General features: G+C 35.0%; 1 pseudogene; it reads right to left on the bottom strand.

Moving 5' to 3' along the window:
- Positions 1-25,039, bottom strand: part of LOC149555679 (cullin-1-like) — a 122,523-nt pseudogene extending 97,484 nt beyond the window's left edge.
- Positions 25,040-26,516: the final 1,477 nt, after the last annotated feature.

The following is a 26,516-nucleotide window of genomic DNA, read 5'->3' as shown; positions in this document are numbered from 1 at the left end:
GTCCCACTATGTTGCAACCAAGTTGCGCACATCTATCATGGATCAGCCTAGGCCTAGTCATGGAGGCCACCCCCACCCTACATCCTTTGCCAGTCTGGCGTAGGCATAGTACTCCTATGAAATGTCTTGTGGTTAGCCATACTGCTACCACACCCATGAAATCACAAACCTCTCTATGCTCTGTGACATCTGGCCCAATAGTGACCGTGAATAAAACATCTAGCCCAGCCCCCTCAGGGCATCATCAAAATCCTCTATCTCTCGCCGAGGCTGCCATACGATGGAGACCAGCTCATCGAGATGTTCTCGCTAGTGCTCTCTCTTACCCAAGAAGACCTGGGTAATATGCCCCCGTTACCTGCAAATATACAGCTCCATAGGCTCTCAAGAACCCTAATGAATGGGCCTACATTTGGGAAAATGCTCCCATGCCCACATCTGTAAGACATAGACTCCTACTGCCATAGTCTTCTTCTCATGGAAGACTATCTCGTGCATCTCGTGGAACATATGGGCCAGCATGCACTGACCCCGCCTAAATACCTCAAGGGCCTCTACCATCTATGAAAGCATGACCCCCCAAACCACACTCTAAGTCATGTTGCCCCCTGTCTAGCACTAAAAAGTAGCTCAGAAATAATGTCAGCACTAATCCAATCTATGTGTTTGCCCATAGGTGTGCACAAGCTCATCCCAATTGATGGCTCGACCCCTCCATAAATCTCTCTCAAACACAATAGATAGTTCCTCTATACCTGCTCGAGGCACCACATCATATAGCACACGAGCTCCATGGAATGGGATCCTTAGTATCCTCCATATGTCCTCTGGGGTGATGGTCATCTCCCCCATTGGAAAGTGAAAGGTGTTCATCTCTGAATGGAAGTGCTCTACCAAGGCTATGAGTAGGTTGTGATTCACCAGCACTACTGGGATCCAGCATAGAGAAGATAAACCCAATCGAGTAATATGTCCCCTATCAGCATCATCAAGACTCCACAAAAAATCTCCATATGGTGGATAGTGAGATCTAAATGACACATCATCAAAGACCTCTTGCACATACACAAACAACAACAACAAGCAAATGATTAGTACCAGGTCAAAATGACACAACAATGCAAACAAAGATACAAATTTCACGCACGAAAATGAAAATTTTAACTTTGATGTCATGGATTTTTGCGTGAAGATCTCAAGACCTCGGGCAAAGATCTCAAGACCTCGCATGAAGATATCAAGATCTCACATGAAGTTTCCTTTCTTTACGTGAGAAATCTCTTCATCACGCAAAGGACGAAGTCTCCTACATGAAGATTGAGAGAGATTTATCATTCTTCACACGAGATGTGGGTATCTCTCGCGCAAGGAAACCCACCGATGCGTGCAAAGGAACAAGGGATTTTAGTTCTTCACGCAAGAAGAGAATGTCTTCGTGTAAGAAACGATAGTCTTGCGCAAGGACCAATTTGACCTTCCTAAAACATGCTAAAAAATGCAATAAATGACATTGAAATGCATGAAAATGAAAGTACAAAGCTCAAACATTGATAACTCACTGGAGGTCTATAGTCTATGGGCTAGTTGTGTCATTGGGAGCACTCAAAACAATGATCTTGCATGTTCACTGCCATCTTCCTCTAAGAGCTACTATTCACAAAAGACAAAATGCACAAATGATTTGAAAATGACCCCTTGGGCCCTTATATAGCTGTTGACCAAATTTTTCAAAGTGCTTCGATTTGTGCAAAAATCAACCCTTGGCTGATTTGATCATTTTGAATCCATTTTTGGGATCAAATTTGAAATTTGACACACCTAAGAGCCTCAAAAATGTGTTTTAAAATTTTGGGGACCAACGCGATCGAACACTTGTGTAGCCCAAATTTTTTTGATACATTTCTAATTATTGGAATCTTTTCAACTCAAAATTCTTCATATTTTCAAAATCCATTTTTTGGAAAAAGCAAACTCAACTCAACCATGGCCAATTCTGGTCAACTTTTGGTCAAACTTGGTCTTTTGGACCTCAAAATCACTTTGGATTGACTTCCAATATTCTTCAGATCATTCTAATCTCTTCATATTTTCTTCTGATCATTCTCATCCTTTCTACACTACTCCATCTCAAATTTCTTCTGTATCTCTTTATATACTACTTTACATCATATTTCTGGTGTGTCATCTTTTGATTTCACTCCCGAGGGAGCAAGATGATTACATCATTGAATTTGAATTTCAAATCAATTTGAATCTTCATCACTTGGGGCATCTTGTTCCCATTTTATGTCCTCATCATTCGAGGTATCTCACCACTAGGGGCATCTTGTTTCCCCCTTTCTAGCATCTTTGTCATCTATTTCATTTTGTCATCATTTGATTACAGGTATCAAGACAATCTAAACCCCAATTCCTGAGGATCAAGCCTCATTCTGCGGATGGTTCTATGACTTATAATTTGATCTTGCTATTTGTTATCAAATCTCAAGTATCTAGGTGTTCTATCTAGATCCTTAAAGATTAAGCTCTGTTCTGGAGATAATCTTTTAAATGCTATCAATTTCAGGTATCTAGATGTTCTGTTTGGATCCTTAAAGGTTAAGCTTCATTCTAGAGATAATCTTTTAATGCTATCAATTTCAAGTATCTAGGTGTTCTATTTGGATCCTTAAAGATTAAGCTCCATTCTAGAGATAATCTTTTAAATGCTATCAATTTTAGGTATCTAGACGTTCTGTCTGGATCCTTAAAGGTTAAGCTCTATTTTGGAGATAATCTTTTAAATGCTATCAATGTTAGGTATCTAGACATTCTGTCTAGATCCTTAAAGGTTAAGCTCTGTTCTGGTGATGATCTTTTAAATGCTATTGCTCTTAGGTATCTAGACATTCTATTTGAATCCTTAAAGGTTAAACTTCATTCTGGAGATAATCTTTTAAATGCTATCAATTTCAAGTATCTAGACATTCTGTCAGGATCCTTAAAGGTTAAGCTCCATTCTGGAGATGATCTTTTAAATACTATTGCTCTTGGATATCTAGACATTCTATTTGGATCCTTAAAGGTTAAACTTTTTTCTGAAGGAAACCTTTAAAATGCTTATCAATTATGGGTATCTAGGTATTCTGCTTGGATTCTCTGGGATTAAGCTATGTTCTAGAGATGGTCCTTAAAAGCTTATCAATTGGTCTCTATATCATCAACTTTAGAACCAATCTCATCTTCACATCATGCTTTCTAATTTTCTTTCAATCGAACGTGCTGCTTGCACATTCATTCAAAGAGGGGCAAAATTTAATACCCCAAAATTGGCTCATTGCCATGATCACCAATTCTGGTCTATTTTGATCAATTCGAAGATCTATTCTCATTTTGATTGTCGCTGCTCAACTTAACTATCAGATGTAGAAAACCCTAATCTGCATTCATCATATTTCCTATTTAATTCCTATAGTACTCACTCATATTAGTCATATTAAACTTATTTGATTTAAATTTAATTTAATCTAAAGTATTTATACTTTAATTAAATTAAATCATCACCTAAGGCTAATGTACTAAGGAATTAAATTTATTTAATTTAATAAATATGCCTATTTTTAATTAATTGAATATGATTATTCAATTAAATGTAAAATGCATTTATGAGATCATATCTCACTTATTAAATTAAACAATATCTTCAAATTCTATTCTTCAATTCAAAATAAAAACTTTGAGTGAAATACTTCTCAAAATTAGAATCAATCCAGTTAACTTACTCTCTCACTCATGACAAGTTCAGTTGACTGCTCATCACACTCAAATCAGAAACAGTTCACTTCACCCACACAAGGAAGTTTCCATCTTAACTAAATCTTTGCTTCAATCTTGACCATTGGTCTGAGTTAATCTCATCCATTGATGGATTCCAGGAATTCTATTTAAGGGACTCATAATTCCTTATCAAAGAGGTTGAATTGAATTTCTATTGAATCATTGCTGAATTTTGCATTCGTTTGAGCTCACTACTTTCATAAGACTTTCATTTTCTAGATTAATATCATTTAGAATTACTATGAATTCATTTAGTTAATTCTATTTACATGTTCTTAGATTAAATGCATATCTCATGTTATAATAATTGCATTCATATAGATTAATCGCATTTAAATCCTTTGTTCTCAGAAGGTCCAATTACCTACACCTCACATCTAAGGATATTAAATAGGTAAAATCTCTCTAGATAGAAGGTAATAGGTTATCTTGCAGTACTATTCTTGGGGGAACAATCTCATGTTCATTCTCGGATGAATGCACATACAAAGACTGTGTTGAAGTGTGTCTATTAAATAGAGGCTGCATATTCACACATACAGTACACTTAGCAAGAGTTGAAAAGGAAAACAAGTAAAAATATGAAATGTTTTAGATCTAATAAAAGAGGAAAATTTACATCAAATGAGTTTGAGATGTTTTGTAATGACAAAGGAATCAAAAGAAAGACATCTACTCCTAGAACCACTCCACAAAATGAAATTGCTAAAAGAAGGAACAAATCTATAATGGACTATGTTAAGACACTCATGATGGAGAAAAATGTTGCTTTAAAATACTAGAGAGAATCTTTAAGTACAACTATCTATACCTTAAATCATGTGCAAGTCAAGAAAGGTACTCATTCAACACCTTTTCAACTATGGTATGGATACTCACCAAATGTAAAACATTTTAAGGTATTTGGAAGCAAATGCTATATTCTCAAAGATTTTAGGAATGGTAAACTAGATGCAAAAAGTGAAGAAGGTATATTTCTAGGTTATTCCACAAGAAGTAAAACTTATAAGTGTTTAAATAATAACACTAACAAAGTTGTGGAAAGTGAAAATGTGAAATTTGATGAATATAGATAAGTATATGAAGCTGAACCTATGAAGGAACCAGAAGAGTACAAAACATTTAGATACTTCTATGAAGGTATTCCTACTAAATAAGATGTTGCAAATCAAGTTATAAATCAACAACAAGTTTCAGTAACTATTGAGTCATATACTATGAATGTCAAGTTTCATTTAGGAATTGAGCTACATTCAGGTGCCAAGTTACAGAATGAAGTTGAGGCACATTCTGATTCTGAGATTAGTGTACATGAAAGAGATGCTAAACTACCTTCCAGAGATGTAGATAGTGATTTAGAAGTTGAGAGACCAAATGAAGAAACTAGAGCTAAACCAAGATTGTCTAAATATGTCAAGAGACATCATCCTACTATACAAATCATTAGAGATAAAGATGCTAGACCAATGACAAGGAACAAGTTGAGAAATGATGCATGTTTTCTAAGCATGAAAGAGCCCAAAATAGTGAAAGATGCCTTAGAAAATATGGATGGGAGTAAAGCCATGGAAGAATAAATTGAACAAGTTAAGAAAAACAAAACATGGACTCTAGTTCCTAGATCAAAAGAAAAAAATGTGATTGGTACCAAGTGGGTATATAGAAACAAGATAGATGCAAATGGTGAAGTCACAAGGAACAAGGAAAGATTAGTTTGTAAAGGATATGCACGACAAGAATGGATTGACTATGGAGAAACATTTTCCCATATTGCTAGATTGGAAGGAGTAAGAACTCTTCTTGCTTACTTTGCATACAAAGGTTTCAAAGTTTATCAAATGGATGTTAAGTCTACATTTATGAAAGGTATATTAGAGGAAGAACTTTATATAGAATAGTCTAAAGGGTTTGTTAATGTTAATAATAAAAACATAGTATGTAGATTACACAAAGTTTATATGGTTTCAAGAAAGCACCAAGAGCATGCTATGAGAGAGTTCATAATTATCATATGAAGATTGAATTTGAAAGCATTGATGATAACAATAATCTATACTTAAAGATAGAGAAAGGCAAAGGTATTTTGTAATCTAGAATTTTTGTTGATGATATCATATTTGGAGGTCAAGGTACATTATGAAAGGCTTTTGCAAATCAAATGAAGTAAGAATTTGAGATGTCTATGTTTGGAGATCTCAAGTTCTTTATGGTTTTGCAATTACATCAGATGATATATGGTATATACATCACTTGGTCAAAGTATGTTAAGGACATATTAAGAAAAATTGGATTGGAGGATTCTAAGCTAGTAACTACACCAATGGTGACAGGACATAAGTTATCAAAGAATGATGATCCAACTGAGGTGAATCAAACATTATATAGGTCTATGATTTGCAAATTACAATATGATATACATTGTAGACCTAATATTGCATTATCTGTATGGATAGTTGCAAGATTCTTTTCTAATCCTAGGGAGAATCATTTGATGGCTATAAAGAGAATAATGAGATATCTAAAAGGAACAGAGGAATATGTTCTATACTACAAGAAGAATAAGAAATTTGAATTTAAGAGCCTATACGTATGTTGATTGGACTAAAAATGTTGATGCCTAAAAGAGAACCAATTGAGGAGAATTTTTCTTAGGTAAGAGGTTAGTTACATGGACTAACAAAAAACAAAACTACATTTTTCAATCTACTTTTGAAACTGAATATGTTGTTGTTGTAGTAAATTGTACAAACATTGTATGGATCAAACAACTACTCAAAGGTATGAAGAGATTAGTGAACTAGTGATACTTTATTGTGATAATACAATTTTTATAAGTATATCAAAGAATCATGTGATGCACACAAAGACTAAGCACATTGGAATCAATTTTCATTACTTGAGGGAATTAGTTCAAGATAAAGAGATGAAGATGGAATATGTTAATACAAAAGAGAAAATTGTTGATATCTTCACAAAAGCATTACCAAAGGATGCTCATGAGTATCTAAGAGGTAAACTAAGGGTGATACTCCTATCAAAGGCTATATACAAAACAAAAGGAGTACCATACATCAAACAAGTTGATTGACATATGTTACATATTGATGCAGTGTGTTGGCACTCAAAATTGTAGCCCGAATTTTGAGCATTGTTGAAGAAATGGAGCCCTATAAGCCTTTTAATGTATCTATACCTAGCTATACCTTTGAGCACCATGAGGTGTTTATTTCTTCTAACACTTTCCATTTAGTATGTGTACATGTTTCATGATGATAAATTGACATTCTGAGCTAGTTCCTGAAGTCCCGTTTCAAGCACATTTCAAATCTGCATTTTCACAAGTGTGTCAAATAGCGATAGGAGGCTATGTTTGTCATTGAATATCTCACACATAGAAATGTTTCATGATTTTCCACTTTGGGAATGTTTAGTATCCATACCTGAGAACCTATTTTGAGTCATTTTGACTCCATTTGACTAAGTTTTGAATCCCTCAAAGCTGGTCGGTTGCTATTTTCATGCTTTTGCACTTTGCACCTAATTCTGGGAGGCCCTGTTTGATGAGTTATAAATTTTGACCAGTTGACCAGAGTGCTAAAACTCTTTTTTTGTTGTATTGTAGACGTCAAAGACTTTTTATGTTTCAAGTTTCAACCCATGAAAAATCCATTTGTTCAATTTTCAAATGCAATTCCAAACACAATTTCTAAAGTTTTACTAGTGTCAGCTTTTGCATATTGTTTGGTACCCATGTTTGAGACATTATAACTTAAGATCTGTGATTGGTAAGATCAAATGAATTCTACCATTGTGTTTCCCTTTGAAAATACTTTAAGTATGCCAAGGTTTAAGTCTTGACGAATCCATTTGCATACTTTTCCAAGTCAATTCCATTCACAAAAATCACCTTTCTGCCATTGTTTCCAGTCAGCAAAAATCCAAGTAGCCCACTTTGACCACTTTCTATTTGCACCCTATTATTCATCATGAGCCCAAAACATAGAATTATACTCTCCTTGTGATAGAAAACCAACACCCTAGTTTTCATTCTCCCAAGTGTCAGTTTGCCTAGTTTTTAAAGCCGAATCCAAAAGCATTTTATGGTTTTCTGACATGTTTGTTTGCAGGTAGTTCTGAAAGGTCAACTTTAATTATCAATATCTTTAGACCTTGAATTTTTCATGAGACAAGATTCGACAGGGTGCAAATTTTTAGAGCTTGGTCAGGTGTCTAGATCAGCTTTTAAGGCCAGTCAAAGGTCCCTCTGGCACAAATTTGACAAGTTGCAAGAAGGTGATAAAATGAGTTATTAATGATAGAGAAGTTCTTGAATTTGTTTTTAATTAGAACAAGATGTTCAGTAGATCAATATGAGCTTTAGTTGTTCAGAAACAAATTTTTTTTTTAGTCGGACCCACTTTGGGGCCCAACTAATTTCGCAAAATCACAGGTATCAAATGAGTAAAATTTATTTCCCATAGAGGAACTCTTGTCATGGTCGATGCCTTCTTGGAAGACATGTGAAAGACACAAATACTAAATGAAGTGAGGAGAAGATGTGATGACTTCTTGAACATGGTTCATGATGAAGTGCAAATCTAAGGTGAGATAAAAACAATCTCTATTGTCAATCAGCAATGAAATATTTCAATTTTTCTCCTCTTCATGTGACCTATTCAAAATTGCTAAACATATCATTGAATCTTTTCAAAGAGGGTCTGTATTCTTTAGACTTGCCTCATCACATGTATATTGGGATTTTTGTGTAAGAAGATGTGTTAGGAGCATACCATATTTAAGAAGTCATATGGAAGTGATGTCAGTATGCTCCAAAAAGACCAAGATGACAATGAATGAATATGAAAAATATGGAGATTATGTGATGAATAAACTTACTAAGAGCTTGTGTGGTTCACCAGTGATTTGCAATGAAAAACAAAATGGTTGGAACCTTTTTGGTAAGGCCACATGTAAAACTAGGTTCAAGTATGATGAGAGTGAAATTCTTGGGTAGTTTAATAGTTGTGTTAGTGTTTCCTAAATTGCCAACACTAATTTGGAAGCATCCAATCAACCTACACTTTGCAAGAGACATTTTTAAAGGGGACTCATGCCATGTGAACAAAGGAGTTTCTAGAAGAAGAGAGCCGCCAATAAAGAGCAGGGCTTGGTATAAATAAAATGAAAATCCACACATTTTAAATGCTTCCCACCACATGCAGCTGTAACAAAGGATGTCCATGCTATTTAAATAGGGAGCCAGTTGGATTAAAAGGAGCAAAACTTCTGCATAGAAACAGGGGATCACAATCAAACAGAGCAGTCCATGCTTCTTGCTCATGTGTTGAGAAGGGGCAATCTGCTAAGCAAAAAGATAACTACACCATACATGTAGTCAAAATATGGGAGTCGCCCACATCATGGGCAAGAAGATCTCCATGGTGCAAGGTGGAAAAGCTGTTGTTAAAAAGAGTGAGCTGATGAATATAAAAATAGCCCCAATCAAGACTAAAGACTTAAAGCATAAGAAAATACTATGGCATTAAAAGGATATTTCCAATGTTTTAAAGTAGGGGTAGTAGGTATATTGAAGGTAGAAAGACCCTGCATAAAAGGGCTAAGCCGGTAGACCTAGGGTTAAGAAAGGAAATTCACGTCAGTAAAAAAGAAAGCTCTAACCCACCTACACAAGATGGAAGTAGTGACAAAGCTGAGCTTCAATTTGAAGCTGCTATTCAAATGCAAGGGGCTCCACATTGGTATAAAAGAGGAAGTCATTAGTAGGGAAAGTGCCAAAGAAGAAAGCAAGTGGCATGTATTAACAAAGAGAAACTCGTAGAGGCATAGCATCATTGACATAGCGGTAGGAAAATGCAAACAAAAAGTCTTTTACACCAGGGAATGCCATTTGGAAAGAGTTGCCCATAGGAATTTATCAAGAAGATGTCATCATAAGGATACCCTACCCAAAAGACAAGACCAAGCTGGAGACCATACATAGGGAGCCCACCGCACATGAAAGAAGAGTTTAATCCCATATTTCTTGTGTGGAAGATCTTTTCTTGTTTAAATACAATAGCACACAATATGCATTGTGTAATAAAGGCATGGGCTTTTTAGAAACCAAAAGTTGGATGTGTGGGTCCCTAATGACAATAGTTGGAGGCCAGAAAGAGGTTATATGTTAAACAAAAATACATATAGGAAACTAGTGACATCAGCATTCCAGGACGTCGAAAAAGTCCAAAATCTGGTAGGTCGCTACCTCACTAGACAAAAAATCCAAGGTTTTCCTATTAGCGACATAGAAAATTGCTAGAAAACCTAAAAATTTGGCAAGACAGCAATGGGTCTCGTGCATGATGATGTGGCAAGATCATAGATGGATGAACAAGATGCTACCACGTGTAAGATCGAATAATCATCACTACCTCACCATAGGGGAAGATGCACGAGGATTACCGTAGTGACATAGCAAGTGTTCAGGTGGTGATGAAACATGGCAGTAAAGGATGAGGTCACTAGCCAATCTCAATGTGACATGTGGCACCAGTTGGATGGTCAAAGCTAATCAGAGACTGACAAGTGGTGTTGCCCAATTGATTGAAGGGTAGAAGTGGAGTTTTAAAATAAAAAAGATATCTCTATGGGCGTTCAGCCATAAACTTGAAAAATTTGATTTCAATGATTGAATATTCTATAGTTCTAACTATAAAGTATTTAAAATTTTTTAATTTTATTCTTTTAATTGCAAACCTATGAATAGAGGTCTGATCTTTAGAAGGCCATAACAGGAGCTATTTTTATTGAAAATGGGTGCTCCAATATACCACCAGAATTGGAATGAACTGAATTTTCCATTTTTGAAGTCAGTTTTTGTATAGGTCCTCTCCAGTTCAGTCTATAGGCCAATTTGTGATATCTGGAGAATTGGTAGCAGAACAAGCAGATTTGATCATTGAGCATCAGAGTTTGTTAGAGAGCAAATTTGAAGACCTATTGAAGCTTGAATGTGGTAAAAATAAGTTGAAAAAGATGATTTTTCATTCTTAAGGCCATTTAACCTAATTTTCACTTTTTACATTGAGTTCATTTTTACATCAAAATTAGTTACATCCTTTCATCATCAGGTTTCTGAGATATTTGATGCCTTTGAGAGGTAAAATAAAGGGATTTGATTCTGGCAGTTGAAGAGAGAGACTAGAAAGAGGCTTTTTCTACTTCTTGGGAAGGAATTCTGAAGGGACACTTGTCATCTCCTGATCAGATCCAGGAATTTCTTCTTCCTATGTCTTTCTTTTTCTTTCTCTTTGTAAGGGTTCCAATTTTTTGGAGAAAATTGGCTCATTGTTGTGATACCATGGTTTTGGTTCCAGTCTTAATGCATTCCCAATACTGAGACACCATTTTTCAACATAATTCTCTTATATGAATAGCATTAGGAAGGATAATACCAATAATTCAGATCTATTAGGTTTTTCTATGTTTTCATTTCATGTATATGAATGTATTACTTCAAGGAAATTAATACAAAGAACAACAGGTTGAGTTTCATCTTGAATCTTGTCTCCTTTATTAGTAATCTTCAATGTTTTATAATATTTGAATAGAGAGATTAGGTTGTAATTGTAGTCCCTTAAGGTTGTATGTTGTTTCATTGTTTCCTATAACTCAAGGGGTTATGTAAATGCTTTAGGGAAATCAACAGGATTGCAAGTTTACTGATGGGGATATCATGTAAGAATGAGGTTTAGATTGAGCATGGATGTTTGTTCATAAGGTGAATGGATAGACCAGATGTCTAAGAATACAAATAAGTATTAGATGTCCATATGTATGTATTTGATTCATGGAATTGCCCAACGGTTAAGGAACTAATCAGTTATAGGATCATTCATTGTTACTATTGCATATTTGAGGGTTTGTTGAATTCAACATTATTAATCAATTGTATTTCATGTTCATGTTGAAGAACCTAAATGTGATGCCCTCACTCAACTTATGAAATCCATGTTTTTTCATTTAGCTACTGCAAATTTATGTCATTTCATAAGTCATTAGGAGATATAAGGGGTTTTATATGCTTAATAGATTTAGGAGTATGTTTTTACACTGGTACCACATTGATTGAATCTGAGGTCCACTCACCTAGGTCTTGCAAAGCTTGAAGTGAAGAAGGGTCAAACCTTATAGTTGGCCCTGTGTCTAAAATGATGTGTTAAAGATGGGAGTTAGTTGCCCCTAGATGTGTCATATTCTCATTAGGGTAATTGGAAACCAGTAATGTTTTCAAAAGCCAACAAAATGGTGACTCTATGGGGGACTTGTATTGAGTCTAAATGATAGACAAACCTTGAGAATTTGAAGAACATTCAATACATCAAAAAGAATTTTCTACAACAGTAGGGTTGTGAGGTGTTCTTCATATCCTTGCTAACTTTTGTGTTCCCCAGTAAGCTTTATTCTCTTATAATAGTAGTTCTCAAATTGGATGCAAATTGAGTTGAGAAATGAGTAAATCCTCAATTAGTTCAATTTGGTGTGAATTGTTGTTATAAAGTTTCAGAGTCAATGGAATGATCAGTTTCTTGTTCTCTTTTCAAAATATTTGAGGATCTACAAGTTATTTCATGTTGAAAGTCTGGTTTAGAATTAGATCAATAATAATTTTTGTTTCAAAAAAATTTCTCACAATTGTGAGTGGCGACTGTATCTCTGCAACCAGTGGCATTTCATTGTATGTGCATTTTGTTGAGGGCTTTCAGCACATTCTTGGGCAAATCTAAATTCATTGTTGAAGTTTTTGTTTGAAAAGAGAAGTGTAGTCTAGATCTGATGCTATTAAAGAAGTTATGTTTCATCTTTGTTTAAAAGTTTCAAATTCAAGATAAATCTAAAGGGGGTTTCTTCTATCTGCTAATTGTTTCAAATCAATTTGTAATTTTGTTCAAACCTAATTCAATTCATGTCTCACTTAATGTGAGTGGCAACTTGAAGTTAATCTCTGTACCAGTGTAGTATTATGCATGAATTGTGATTACTTGTTGTAGGAGAAGAATAGATCTGAAGAGGTTGAAACATTTGAATGGTTGCAAGATTTGTGGTGTGATGATTCAAAAGGTTTAGTAAGGATTTGGTAATACTTTGGGTCTGCTATTGTAAATGGTAGGTAGAGAACTTTCAGCCATCTTGATCTTGAGGTATTCTCATTTTCATGTATTCTCTTTTCATGAAAATTTATTGTGAAAAGTGTTCTCCAACAAGTGAATTTTAGCATTAAAAGGAGGAGAATAGTTTAAAAGGTTTTATACACTACATTGGATTAAGTTTCAGCAGTTGTTGTAGTTAAGTTGTGAAGTGTATTTGAAGAAATTCATTTGGTAGAGAGTTGTGTAAGCCTGATGCAAGTTACAAATCAGAATTTATTATGGGTGAATGAGTTCCGCATCTTTAAAGAATGTCAAGTTTCATGTCATCTAGTATGTAGCTAGTTAGTAAAACTCCTAGATCTATTTCTACCAAGAGATATATGTCATTAAATTTTGATGGCATTCATGGTTTCCCAAATGTCATTCCTAATGATGTTAGAAATAAATTGCCTAAGTTTAGAGGGAACTGCCTTGTTTTAGCTAGTCATCATGTGCAGTTGTTTACTAATTTGATGGATGACTATGAGATTGCTCATGAAGATGTTCAGATGAAGTTGTTTGTTCAGACTTTAGAAGATGATGCTAGAGACTTGTTTTCTTTTTTACTAGCATGTTCTATTTTATCATGAGGTGAGTTGCATTCAACCTTCATGGAGCAATTTGGAGAGTGAGTAAGCATATCTAATTCTTATGATAAATTCTTGAAGATTCATGTTGAGAAAGGTGAACTTGTTCCTCAATTTAACATCAGATTTGAATGAAATCCCTAAGAATTATAGACCCAATGATCAAATGTGTTTATCTATTTACTTTGATGCATTTGACAAGAAAATGAACTATCTAATAAGGGATAAAGAACCACAGACATTATATCAGGCTTTTATGACTGCTAGGGATATTGAAAATAATTTGAAATATGGATTGACTAGAAGTCATTTTGCTAAAACTGTGTGCTGGTATAATGTATCTAAAAGAAAGGATGAAGGTGGTATTGATGCCTCAATTTCAAATCAGAATATCAACACCCCTGCTATAAGTTTTAATTAGATTGAAAATTTAGATCAGAATGTATGTATAAGGAAGGTTAGTTCAATTACAAATGAAGATACATATATTTTTGATGCTACAATAGTAAGATGTATTTCATACTTTGATAAAAATAAACAATGTATTGATATTGTAGATCAAGGATTAGCTACATTAGTGAGTTTTTGTAATCTTGATTATGTACCTAATGATGTTGCTAATAAAATTGTTGCACCTATGTCTCAATCTTGTGCAAGTGAGGAGGATAAAAGTTATCTCTCTGATCATGAGTTTGATGTTGTTGATCCAACATGCCATGAAGATATAACACAGGATGAAGAATGTAAGTCACATTCATTTCAATTTCAATCAGAAGAACAAAGTGCATATATTTCTAATGTTTCAGTAGTAGATGGTAATATGGATTCACTTGATCAGTCAGATATGCAAGAAATGATTTATCTTATTCATAGATTACATCATGCTGAAATTGTTATTAAATCTGAATTTGAAAGACATTCATCTCAATGTGAGTGTGAAGAAGTTGAAAGTCATGTTTCAAGTGATGATAATAAAGTTGTTGATCCGATGTATTATCAAGAGGTGTCATATGAAGCTGACGATGAGATTTTTTGCTCAAGTCAAGAAGAGGATCATGATAGCATATGTTCATCTTCATGTGAGTCAGATGCAAATTGGGAGGAAGAAAGCAATGATGGAAGTTTCCACTCTTATGAAAGTAAAGGTATGAGTCATTCTTTTAAATTTGAAAGTGAATTTCCATTTTAGAATTACACAAATCAGCTTGAGGTTGAAAGGGGTGAAGAAGAATTGTATGCACAATCTGAAGACAAAGAGATTATCTATAAGGATGGATTGATTGGTTGTGTAGATAAATTTCTTAAAGATAGATGTAGTAGTAACCAATAGTATACTAATGATTCTGAGGTTAATGCATCAGCACTTAATGATGATTGGTTTCCAAGACATTTGAGTTACCTTGATGAAGACAATGAATATAGTATTGATTTAATTTCTATATGCTCCATTGATGGAGAAGAAAATGAGTCTTCATGTAGTTATGATTTTATTTCATATGCTACAATTATTTGTGACAATACATTGGGTAATGGTTTCAAAGTGTATGATAATGCTTTATATGATGAAGATTGTGATGATGATCAGCCCATTTTTTGTCAAGATGTTCAACAAGGATCATTATATGGATTTATTAACCCCTTGTTCAAAGAAGACATGGAACTTTTAGATTTGATTGAAAATGATCTTAATATTGATACTTTATCTTACTACTGTGAGAAATCAAATTGTTCTTCTCCTGAGTATGATGGTGAAACCATTGATGAGATTGCATCTCATGAGATTGAGGACAAGGTGTTCAATGAAGGTGTTTTTGAAAATTTGTGTGCACCTTGTAATGTTTTTTATGATGAACTTTCTAATGCAAAGATTGATTCATTTTTTGATTGTGAAGAACCATTGAAGGACTCTAGATTAGTTTTAGATTTGGACATTGATAACATATGTGAGTAGCAATCAGATTGTTCATTTGATTATCCTCTAGTTATGCAAAAGGATATACAATTTGAAGGTATGAGTGATCCTTTTCTGCATTTTGAATATGATGCATTCATATTCAAGATTTATAGCAAGCATGATTCATTAAATGAAGGAATTTTTCAGTTTGAGTCTGATATTTATAAGCATGCTAACTAGAGCTTTCATAGTGAGCAAGTTGTTGAAGAAAGTGAATCAAATTTTTATATGCATTGTGAAAGTCAAGGTTTAGATTCAGTTTTTTTGAATGAGTTGTTTCAGAATGTTGATTTGACTGGCAATACTGATATAAATGTTATTTCTAGTTCACCTCATGCATGTTCAGATGAAAATCAGGTTTCTGAAAAAGGTAAACAATTTTGTTCAAGTTCGGTGGCTTGGGGCCATCATTTGTACATAATCTTAGTAGTTGTTTTTGCTTTCAATAAGTTGTTCAAGAGAAGTTTTTGAGAAGTTTGTATGAGTGGTCTGCTTCTACCAGATATCTAAATCCTTTCCATGCCCACAAGGGACATGCATCCCCAAACAGAGCCACTATTGGCACTCAAAATTGTAGCCCGAATTTTGAGCACTATTGAAGAAATGGAGCCCTATAAGCCTTTTAATGCATCTGTACGCAGTTGTAGCTTTGAGACCCATGAGGTGTTTAATGCTTCTAACACTTTCCATTTAGTATCTCTACATGTTTCATGATGATAAATTGACATTCCGAGCTAGTTCGTGAAGTCTTGTTTCAAGCATGTTTGAAATCTACATTTTCACCTGTGTCAAATAGTGACAGGAGGCTATGTTTGTTATTGAATATCTCACGCCCAAAAATGTTTTATAATTTTCCATTTTTGGAATGTTTAGTATCCATACCTAAGAACCTATGTTTCAGATTTTGAGCCGTTTTGAGTCCGTTTGACTAGGTTTTGAATCCCTCAAAGTTGGTCAGTTACTGTTTTCATGCTTTTGCATTTTGCACCTAATTCTAGGAGGCCCTGTTTGACTAGTTATAACTTTTGACCAGTTGACCAAAGTGCTAAAATTATTTTTGCGTTGTATTATGGACATCAAAGACTTTTTATGTTTCAAGTTTCAACTTATGATGAATCTGTTTGTTTAGTTGTCAAACATGATTCCAAATGCAATTTCTAAAATTTTACTGGTGTCAGCTTTTGCAGATTGTTTGGTACCCTTGTTTGAGACATTATAACTTGAGATTCATGATTGGTAAGATCAAATGGATTGTACCATTTTGTTTTCCTCCAAAAATACTTTAAGTATATCTTGACGAATCCATTTGCATACTATTCTAGGTCAATTCTATTTGCAAAAATCACCTTTCTGCCATTGTTTCCAGTAAGTAAAAATCCAAGTAGCCCACTTTGAACGCTTGCCATTTGCACCCTATTATTCATCATGAGCCCAAATCACAGACTTATACTCTCCTTGTGAAAAAGAACCAACACCCCAATTTTCATTCTCCCAAGTGTCAGTTTTCCTAGTTTTTGAAGCCGAATCCAAAAGCATTTTATGGTTCTCTGACATGTTTATTTGCAGGAAATTCTAAGAGGTCAACTTTTATGATCAATATCTTTTGAGCTCAAATTCTTCATGAGACGAGATTCGACAGGGTGTAAGTATGTAGAATAGAGATTTAGAGTGCCAATTTTCAGAGCTTGGTCAGGGGTTAGGATCAATTTTTAAGGATAGTCAAAGGTCCCTCTGGGAAAAATTTAACAAGTTGCAAGAAGGTGATAAAATGAGTTATTAATGATAGAGAAGTGCTCGAATTCGTTCTTAATCAAAATGAGATGTTCAGCAGATCAATTTGAGCTTTAGTTGTTTAGAAAAAAAATAATAATAATAAGCCAGACCCACTTTGGGGCCCAACTAATTCCAAAAAATCATAGGTATCAAATGAGTAAAATTTATTTCCCCTAGAGGAACTCTTTTCAAGGTCGATGCCTTCTCGCAAGACATGTGAAAGACACAAATACTAAATGAAGTGAGGAGAAGATGTGATGACTTCTTGAACGTGGTTCATGATGAAGTGCAAATCTAAGGCAAGATAAAAACAATCTCTATTGTCGATCAACAATGAAATATTTCAATTGTTCTCCTCTTCATGTGACCATCACATGTATGTTGGGTTTTTTGTGTAAGAAGATGTGTTAGGAGCATACCATATTTACGAAGTCATATGGAAGTGATGTCAGTATGCTCCAAAAAGACCAAGATGACAATGAATGAATATGAAAAATATGGAGATTATGTGATGAATAAACTTACTAAGAGCTTGTGTGGTTCACCAATGATCTGCAGCTAAAAACAAAATGGTTGGAACCTTTTTGGTAAGGCCACATGTAAAACTAGGTTTAGGTGTGAGGAGAGTGAAATTCTTGGGAAATTTAATAGTTGAGTTAGTGTTTCCTAAATTGCCAACACTTATTTGGAAGAATCCAATCAACCCGCACTTTGCAAGCCACATTTTTAAAGGGGACTCACACCATGTGAATAGAGGAGTTTCTAGAAGAAGAAAGCCACCAATAAAGAGCAGAGCTTGGTGTAAATAAAATGAAAATCCACACATTTTAAATGCTTCCCACCACACGCAGCTATAACAAAGGATGTCCATGCTATTTGAATAGGGAGCCGGCCGATTTAAAAGGAGCAAAAATTCCACGTAAAGATAGGGGATCGCAATCAAAAAGAGCAGTCCATGCTTCTTGCTCATTCATTGAGAAGGGGTAATTGGTTAAGCAAAAAGATAATCAAACCATCCACACAGTCAAAATATGGAAGCCACCCACATCATGGGCAAGAATATCTCCATGGTGCAAGGTGGAAAAGCCATTGTTAAAAAGAGCCAGCTAATGAATATAAAAATAGCCCCAGTCAAGACTAAAGACTCAAAGCACAAGTAAATACTACGGCATTAAAAGGAGATTTCCAAAATTTTAAAGTAAGGGCAGTAGGCATGTAGAAGGCAGAAAGACCTCGCATAAAAGGGAAAAGCCAGTAGACCTAGGGTCAAGAAAGGAGATTCATGCCAGTAAAAAAGAAAGCTCCAACCTGCCTGTGCAAGATGAAAGCAGCAACAAAGCTGAGCTTCAATTTGTATTTGTCGATCAAAGGCAGGGGGCTCCACACTGGTATAAAAGAGGAAGTTGTTAGTAGGGTAGGTGCTAAAGAAGAGAGAAAGTGGCATGTATTAACAAAGATAAACCCATAGAGGCATAGCATCATTGACATAGTGGTAGGAAAATGCAAACAAAAAGAATCTTAAGGCAAGGGACGCCATTTGGAAAGAGTTGCCCACAACAAGTTACCAAGAAGACACCATCATAAGGATACCCTACCCAAAAGACAAGACAAAGTTGCAGACCATACATAGGGAGCCCACTACGCATGAAAGAAGAGTTTAATCCCATATTTCTTGTGTGGAAGATCTTTCATTGTTTAAATACAATAGCATACAATATGCATTGTGTAATAAAGGCATGAGTTTTTTAGAAACTGCAAGCTAGATGTGTGGGTCCTCGATGACAACAATTCGAGGCCAGAAAGAGGTAATATTTTAAATGAAAATACATACAGGAAATCAGTGACATCAACATTCCAGGCTATCAAAAAAGTCCAAAATCCGACAGGTCGCTACCTTGCTAGCTAGAAAATCCAAGGTTTTTTGGCTAGTGACATAGCAAATCATCGAAAAACCTAAAAATCTGGCAAGATAGCAATGGGTCCTGTGCTTGATGATGTGGCAAGATCATAGATCGATGAACGACATGTTGCCATGTGTAAGATCAGACAATCATCGCTACCTCACCATAGGGGAAGATGTACAAGGATTACTCTAGTGACATAGCAAGTGTTGAGGTGGCAATGACACATGGCAATAAAGGATGAGGTTGCCAGCCAATCTCAATGTGACATGTGGTGTCAGTTGGATGGTTAGAGACAATCAGAGACTAACAAGTGGCATTGCCCAATTGATTGAAGGGTAGAATAGGAATTTTGATTCCAGTCTTGATGCATTCCCAATACTAAGACACCATTTTTCAGCATAATTCTCTCATGTGAACAGCATTAGGAAGGATAATATAGATAGTTTGGATCTGTTAGGTTTTTCTTTGTTTTCATTTCATGCATATGAATGTATTGCTTCAAGGAAATTAATACAAAGAACAGCAGGTTAAGTTTCATCTTGAATCTTGTCTCCTTTATCAGTAATCTTCAATGTTTTATAATCTTTGAACAGAGAGCTTAGGTTGTAATTGCAGTCCCTTAAGGTTGTATGCTATTTCATTATTTCCTATAACTCAAGGGGTTATGTAAATGCTTTAGGGAAATCAATAGGGTTGCAAGTTTACTGATGGGTATATCATGTAAGAATGAGGTTTAGATTGAGCATGGATTTCTATTCATAAGGTGAATGGATAGATCAAAGGTCTAAGGATACAAATAAGTACCATATGTCCATATGTATGTATTTGATTCATGGAATTGCCCAATGGTTAAGGCACTGATCAGCTTTAGGATCATTCATTGTTACTGCTGCATATTTGAGGGTTTGTTGATTTCAACATTATTAATTAATTGTATTTCCCGTTCATGTTGAAGATCCTAAATGTGATGCCCTCACTCAACTTATGAAATCCATGTTTTTGCATTTAGCTATTGCAGATTTATGTCATTTCAAGAGTCATAAGGAGATATAAGGGGTTTTTTCTGCTTAATAGATTCAAGAGTATGTTTTTGCACTGGTACCATATTGATTGAATCTAAGGTCCACCCACCTAGGTCTTGCAGAGCCTTAAGTGAAGAAGGGTCAAGCCTTATAGTTGGCCCGATGTCTAAAATGATGTGTTAAAGATGGGAATTAGTTGCCCCTAGATGTGTCATATTCTCATCAGGGTAATTGGAAACTGGTAATATTTTCAAAAGCCAACACAATGGATCTTACTTTAAGAGCTACCTAAAGTAATCAAAGAGATAGATTTACAAGTTAGTGACAAGCAAGGTGATTGAGGGAGAAAATGAAATGGTTCATATCTACATATTTAAGATGACAAGTCTTTGGCATTGTTGTCAAAGAGGGTGATTGAGGGAGATAATAAGAAATTAATTAGAAGAGATATTGAAGAAAGAGGAGAATCCTATGAGGGAGATAGAAATTGTTAATAAAACATAAAGGAACTAAACAAAGATGGAGAAATCCTAACACACAGTATGAGGGAGAAATTCTGACTACTGAGAGAGAAAGTGTATCTATTGATTACATCTACCTAGTATGAGGAAGATAATGTAGAGGGAGATATAAGAAGTAATTTAGAGGGAGCCATAAGGATGAGTTGATTGTCTGTTGATCTAAACATAACAAAATTTTGTAACCTATTCAGAAGATGAAAATTGATGATAGAGGGAGAGATTTCAATACAAGGAATTATTTTCTTTTTGGTTTTTTGTTTGTCTTACTATTTAAACCTAGTTAGTTTGGTTTGCCATGAATGCCAAAGAGGGAGATTGTTGAAAATGGATTGATACAAGTATGATAAATGTGTTTCAATCATTGTATTGCCACTGATATCAAACCTGATATTTACTAGTAAGACAACTACTTATATGATTTAAGTACTATCACTTGTTTGATTAATGAAGAGGATTTGATCAAAATGATGTATCGATAGCACCTAAAGGAAAGGTTGAGTTATGATATGGAAAAGGAGTACAAGAACTAGCTAAGAAAATGATATTATAGTGCATTGATAATCTACTTATGGTTGTAAAGGTTCACTAAACTAAGCAAGTTCAGAAGAACAAATTAAATGAAGTTTGTCTACCAAGCTTCACTAAGTGGATAGTAGGTGTTGAGAAAAGTTAGTACAAGTCAAGCAAAAAATCAATTGGAGCTGAGAAAAAGTCTATTTTAGTGTAAGCCGAGTGAAACAGTTGATGTCGAGCACTAGTAAAGTTTAGTTTATGCTGAGTGATTTTATAGTGGATGTTGAGAAACATAGTGTGTGCTAAGCATCAGAAGCTAGTTAATGTCAAGTGTTAGAATTATTAGAAAGATTGTGAATTTGATGGTTTTGAGTTGTCAAAGTTCATTTCTTGGATTATGTGAATCGTGTGGAAGATACGATTAATCAGATAGTGGCATAGAATTCATGGTAAACCATTTTGAGATGAATTCAAAGAGGATTGAAGGAGAAGTTTCTAGAATGGAATGAAATAAAATAAAGGGTAAATTCATTGAATCCTACCTAATCTATCCTAACCCCAAATTGGATGATGGAGAATGAATGATAAAATATCTTAATTCTCTATTTATAGAGATGGCTAGTCAAAAGAAAAGGTTGTCATATGTGAGAACCCAAGGAAAGCAACAAGTCTAGGCTATTTCTTCATTTAGTGACCTAAGAGAAGGGTGTGTATTGGGAAGTTAAGTAAGAAGGCTTAAGTGTATGGATGCTTGAAAGTTGAATACGTTATCAAAGCTGAAGTGTGTGAAAGCCAAGTAGAATGGAGGACTAAAATAGAGATCTACAATCTACAAATGGAGTTGTAAGTTGTTATGAGATCAATCCTTACTATTACACTCTAATAATTGTATCAATCTAGGGTAAATCCTCTAGAATAAAGTTGACCTATTAGGGTATCACTTCAGAAGAGTGAGAAAGAGTAGCTTATTACTGGTGGTTTTTCCCAAATTGGATTTCCACATAAATCATTATGTCAAGTGTGTTATTGAATCTATTATGTTTCATGTCTACATTTCTACAAATTGATTTGATAGTAACCTACAAGTTTTAATTGATTGCATAATCATATAGATGCATACATGATGATAAAAAAAAATTATGGGTTCACTAAGCTGTGAAAAGATTTAATAGTACATCTGGACCTTGGATAAATGATTCACCCCCCTCTCAATTATTATAGAAAATTGCAGGAGATGCATCAAAAGGCTATACCTGATGATCTGCAACTAAAGGGCAAAGGAATTTAGCACACTAGAAAAGTAAAATAGTTTGTGGTAATTAAGGAAATCCATCAATAATACTCATTTCAAGGAAATAAGTAGAAGCCACAAAAGTAATGACACCTAGGTGGAGACACTAACTTTAGCAAAGCATGTAAAGAGGCACATACTGTAGGTTGTGGAGACAATGGGTCGATTGTTGATTTTTTTCAAGCTGATTTTTTTTGCATGCATAAAAGAAAAGCCTACCAGAAAATGGTTGCTAGACCAATAGAAATGCTAGAAAATTCACAGGTAAAATAGTGGTATATAGAAATGAAAGAAGAAGGCAAGATTATGTGTGATTTTTTTTAAAAATTTCCCAATATCAAGGCACATGTTAATGCAAGAGTGATGTGAAAATATTAGTCCCCACCTATGGCCGGTAAGGACTAATAATCATCTCTTATAGAGCCTACAAGTTTTATGTAATGTCCTCTTTGGCAATATTCTTATATTTTTCCCTAAAATTATACTTCCCAATGTAAATAAAAAATTATTAAATATAGTTAAAGAGTATAGATTTACTAGCTGATAATGTCTTTAACAAAATAAATACTAGTTTATGTCTTGTGCACAATCTTAGCCACTTAAAAATTGATATTAAATCTAAAGTCAACATTTATTTTTGACAAATCATTAGTATACATCATGAAATTTTTTGATAACCTTATTAGAAATTTGTTGAAGCATTTATAAACTAAAATCTCAAGGTTGATCGCACTTGTTCTACCAAAGCTTAGCCACCCTTCCATCCCTCAATTCACCTCGGAGGCTGGTCATCCATCTTTTTTGAGCTAAATAGAATGGAGGGCCTATGTTCCATTCCACCACCTATTCTATAGACATATATTGTTGATCATGTATTCCATCATAGAGCAATATATTTTGTGGAACTTCAAACCCAAGGGAAATCTAAGCCCTCTAGCCCACAAGCATTAAGATTTATCTCAGTGGTTTATTTGAGTCTTGTGAACTCACAAGGTTATCAATCCTTCCTATTTTAAATTCATGTCTCTAAATTCAAAATAATACTAATACTTTTACCAAAAAAAGGTGCAATAGTTACATCAATAGTAAGATATTTATTAAGGAAAAATCCTATAACACAATGGTAACTTGTGATCCTTTAATTTGTGAGATCTTGGGTTCAAATTTACTTGATCTTAATAAATAAGTTAATAATTAATTTCAACAAATAACAATGAATATTAGTGTTGGACTGATACCCACATAGTTGCACCGTCCTAGGGGATAGGGGGTTAGCAGAATGGGGAGACAAGTTTTAGGATGGGCAAGCAGAGGGGCCTTAATTTGGGGATAGTAGGGGGATGGTGTCAAGGGACCAAGGGATTTGTATAGAGAAATTGTTGACCTTGGAAAATCCATAGGACAATACACTGTTGGTATTTTTTACTTGCAAGGTACATAAGGGTTTTCTCTAATTCAATACACGATTCTCACCCTTAGATAATTTAGATTATATATAAATATTAAAGCTTCATCAAGTGTGATATTCAATGTCAAAACCTCATAGCTATCATTAATATCAAAGAATCCCCTCCACATAAACTTGTGCTAATAATATGGATTTTGTTTCCTTGAAGTAATTTATGTGTCAAAGCATTTTTGTTAGTTGAAATCTTTGATGAGTAATGCATTAAAGGTTATAGTTGATTGCACAAGATAAATGTGGCTTTAGATAGTTCAAAAGATGTCTAAATTTAAAAAATTCCCCAACCTAGCTCATCTCCAAACATGAGAAACATAACTTTGAGGTACATTTGTATCCAACCCAACCAAGGGGAGTATGGCCATAACCATATGGAGTGCTACTCACATATGGACTACGATATGTGAATGTCGTGTCCCTTTCTAAATTATCTTAGAGTCTTGAAATAATGAACTCAAATGTCAATCACAATAGAATTATTTATTAGTAACTTATACTTAATCCTTAAGTTTTTTATAATGAACTTATATGGGATTAATATTCTTTTTGAAATATGCCTACTGTTGTCGTGTTCACAACACACGCCCCATTCCTTACTAGGAATGAGGACCCCCTACTTTTTTTGACTCCCAGACTCATAGTGCGGGAGTTGGGAGAAGAAGAGTTTTATTAGACCTTAGGATTTTAGAGTCAAAATTTGAAAGTTGAGTCCAAAAAACACAAAAAAATCAAAAAATCAAAAAACACAAAAAATTAAAAAAATTGAAAAAAAAAAAATCAATCGAGTCACAGCACGCTTGCACCATCACATGCGTGCACTCCGCCGCACACTCACGTAGTGCGTGCACCACTACACTCCACTGTAGCATGCACATTTTCTATGTGCCCCCACAAGCATGTCGCAGCATGCTCGACTATGCCACTGCAAGCGCGCATCATCGCGTCACGCTCCAACCTGCGAGCGTGCACCACCACGCGCGCGCGCGCCGCTGCATTGCGCTCTACCATGCACGTGCACCGCTGCGAGCACGCGCTCTACCACAGGATCACACCTCGCAAATGCACTATGTTGTGGTTTGTGCATGTGCATGCATGCATGATCAAGGCGCGTCATGCATATTTGCATTGTCACGCTCCCAAGGCACCGTATCCCAAGCTGCCCTTCCACCTCCAGTTTTGTCTGAGTAGCTATAAGAGGGGTTTAAAATATATCATTTAAGTATAAGTTGACGTATAATTAATTCCTTATACTGAAGATATATTTTAATATATGTGACGAATCTTTTGAGATAGGTTTCAGACCTCCCCGAGACAAGGTAAAGATTTTAGGAAATTTCAGGCTTCAGAAATCCAGACTTACCCAAATTTTAGGGCTTTAGAAATCCAGACTTAGCCAAATTTTAGGGCTTCAAGAATCTAGACTTAGCCAAATTTCAAGGCTTTAGAATTTCAGACTTAGCCAAATTTCAAGATTCACCTCCAGTTTTGTTTGAGTAGCTAGTATGTCTTTACTATGCATTGTTAACTCTATGGACAAATATTTGCTTCTTTTGTAGGTAAAAATGGCATCCTCAACTTGTCAAAGTCATAACTTTTGACTCGGGCCTTGGAATTCAGAACCACTTACACCGTTGGAAAGAAGAACTGAAGATCTAATTTCAGTCCCTAAAATAGTGAGCCTTTGGCTATCCAATTTTAGGGACCGATGAAGGTTCTGACTTGAAAGTTTGAGCAAAAGACCTCCAAAAAGGTCATTTAAAAATGCCTAGAAAAGTTGTGAAAAAATATGAAAAAGTTGCAAACATTTTATCATCTTGGATAATCTGGATCACTTGGTTTCTCACCGGGAAGGATTGGACAGGTGGAGAGAAGATAAAGGTCAAAGATACAGAGGTTGGATGCATAAAGCAAATCAAGTTCCTCATCTTATGCAGCTATTAGGGACAAGATTCAACGTAGGTGCCTTGAGATTTTTGATTGAAGAACAAAGGGAGTGCAAGTTTATGAAATTAATTGGCTATAAAAAGGGTGTAAATCATCAGAAAGAGGCATGGAATGTATACAAAAAGTGATCTAAAACCTCATTTGAGAAAAACCCAGAAACCATTTTCAACATTGAGAACTTTGATTTTTTGGTGAATTGAGCTCTGCAAGTCCGTAGCTCTATAGGTACGTAGCTCTGCAGGTATGTAGGTCCGCAGCTCTACAGGTACATAGTTGTGCAGGTATGTAGGTCTGCTGCTCTGCAGCTCCACATTTTCATGTAGCTCCACAATTCAAAGGTGCACTAACAATTGACTACCAGTTCCAAAAATATCACTTTCCATGCATTAGGAGCACATTCTGATGGCAAGTTAACTCCAACACATGCCTAGTGAAGGGCCAGCTTCTATTTTTGGTGTCTCCATGCACTTCTACTTCAACTGATGGCTCCCTCCTAATTTCTCTCTCATGCTTTCATTTTTTTTGACATGTAAAGGGTTCA

This window comes from Cupressus sempervirens, chromosome 5 (genome assembly GCF_028749045.1).
Source record: "Cupressus sempervirens isolate cs-2001-9-10 chromosome 5, ASM2874904v1, whole genome shotgun sequence".
Classification (NCBI taxonomy): Eukaryota; Viridiplantae; Streptophyta; class Pinopsida; order Cupressales; family Cupressaceae; genus Cupressus; species Cupressus sempervirens.
Note: the sequence above shows the minus strand (reverse complement) of the source record. Positions and strands in the feature narration are given on the sequence as shown.